The sequence below is a fragment of the Pituophis catenifer genome, unplaced genomic scaffold (assembly GCF_029215685.1).
Source record: "Pituophis catenifer annectens isolate HBS135680 unplaced genomic scaffold, rPitCat1.0.hap2 SCAF_1, whole genome shotgun sequence".
In the NCBI taxonomy this organism is placed as follows: Eukaryota; Metazoa; Chordata; class Lepidosauria; order Squamata; family Colubridae; genus Pituophis; species Pituophis catenifer.
In genome coordinates, this window is record NW_027256881.1 from 351536084 (window position 1) to 351538411 (window position 2328).

Here is a 2328-nt window from a genome sequence, read left to right on the forward strand (position 1 = left end):
CTTTTAGAAATGCTATAGTTCAGTCACAAGCCTTCCTCTACAGGCTGAGATCCCAGTTCCAGTCTCCAGCATCTGTTGGCAGGTTTTGAGTGCCACTGGCCTGAATCCCCCATCACCTGTTCCTGCTTTGTGATAGACAGTGGCAATCTATTTCTTTAGAACAGAATCTGAAAATAGAAGGAGGAATAAAGAAGGGAAATCGTAATGGGGAAAAGAATGAATGCAGCAAGTTCATTGCTTAAGTAATTTCAAATATTTCTCTTTCAGACCATCCCCTTTGCCAGATGTGGCACAAAGAGGTGCCATGCAGGAGAGAGGAGAAGAGTTCCAGAGGGAAAGCAGGTTTGCTGCTACCAGTGTGACCCTTGTCCAGAAGGGACATTTTCAAATCAGACAGGTAGAAAAGACTTCAAAAGTAGATCTTCCAGGATCAAAGAAGACATTCATTAAATCTATTTTGTTTTTTGTGATCATTTTTGATATAGTTGACATGCACTCGTACTTTTCAGCAGAAGCTTTCAGTTGGTGGATCTAAATTTCCCTGGCCACAGAAGTCACCTTTCCTAATCCTCAGCAGTTCCATGCAAGATAGTTTTAGGGCAGAATTTATGAATCTCCAACTTGCATTTCAACTCCTCCTGTAATATTTGATTGTGAAACCCAAATTCTAATCTTTTCCTGAGGAAGTGGGGTTTTCAGTCCAAGCTTTAATTCTTATTACTTAATGCATGTTTCATCCATCAATATTATCAACCTATGAGGAAATAGACCTGCCAGAGAAAGAGGAGGTTCATCTGTGTCTCTTTGATAGAGTAGGAGTGATCAAATAAGTCTGAATGAACACATCTGAAGCACAAAGCAGAGAGGTTAAGGCAAGGATCATGTACACATAAACAAAACAGCAACATTCCTGGATAACAGATCTATCGATCTTCTGTGGGTTCCATTATAAAATAGGGGGGAAAACAGGCAGCAATCTCAAATTGAAAGACACATTACTCATAGAATTGCATAGTGAATGGATAGCTGGAATTGAACTAATCCTCGTCACTGGCTAATCTATCCTAGAATCATTATAAATGCAGCATGATTTCCTTGAATCAATGAATTCTTAAACAAAGATTCTTGATTTCAGATGCTGCTCACTGTGAACCCTGCCCAGAAGACCAATATCCCAACAAGGACAAGGACCAATGCATTGCCAAGAAGATCCACTTCCTTGCCTATCAAGACACCCTGGGATACACTTTAGTTTCTCTTACTCTTTTTCTCTCTGTGAGCACATCTGCAGTTTTGGTGATTTTCTATAAACATCATGACACACCAATTGTTAAGGCCAACAACAGAGAACTCACCTACATCCTGCTGGTCTCCCTCCTGCTCTGCTTTCTCTGCTCCTTCCTCTTCATTGGTCAACCAGGGAAGGTCACCTGTCTTATACGACAATCTGCCTTTGCCATTCTCTTTTCCCTTGCAGTTTCCGCTGCCTTGGCAAAAACTGTCATGGTGGTTCTGGCCTTCATGGCCACCAAGCCAGGGAACAGGTCAAGGAAACTCTTAGGAAAACCACTGACTAACTTCATTGTCCTTGCCTGTCCCCTGATCCAAGCAGTCCTTTGTGCCACCTGGCTGGGAACTTCTCCTCCATTTCTCAACTTGGATTTCCACTCCTTGTTTGGAGAGACCATCTTGGAATGCAAGGAAGGTTCAGCTTTAATGTTTTACATTGTCCTCACCTATCTAGCTTTTTTGGCCCTTGTCAGTTTCACAGTGGCATTTCTAGCTAGGAAATAGCCTGATAGTTTTAATGAAGCCAAGTTCATTACTTTTAGTATGCTGGTCTTTTGCAGTGTTTGGATCTCCTTCCTCCCCACTTATCTGAGCACCAAAGGGAAGTCCATGGTGGCTGTGGAGATCTTCTCCATTTTGGCCTCTGGGGCTGCTCTCTTGGCTTGTATCTTTTTCCCCAAATGCTACCTTATTCTGCTGAGGCCCGATCTGAATTGTAGAGAAAATATAGTAAGAAACAAGAATGTCTAACTAATGCCGGGATCTGCTTTTTATATTTATATTTCTCTTTGTGGCATGTTTAGAACATGATGATTTCTAAAAAAAAATAATGTCTTCAAAGAGGAATTTCTCTATTAAAAAATTCCTTATCAAATGTTGCAACTGGTTAGAATTTACCTGTGGTCAACAGCAATCACCCAGCCTTTTGTTTATCATGCCTTCAAAATATCCTCGTGTTGTCCAGTGCCTAATGTTGATGGAAAACTAGTTATTAAAGATGTATTCATTATTTCAAGGAGGACATTTTCTCATTCCATT

At 40.9% G+C, this 2328-nt stretch overlaps 1 pseudogene; it reads left to right on the top strand.

Annotated features, from left to right (window-relative positions):
• Positions 1–1161: 1161 nt before the first annotated feature.
• Positions 1162–1992, top strand: LOC139308401 (vomeronasal type-2 receptor 26-like; annotated as a pseudogene).
• The last annotated feature ends 336 nt before the right edge of the window (positions 1993–2328 follow it).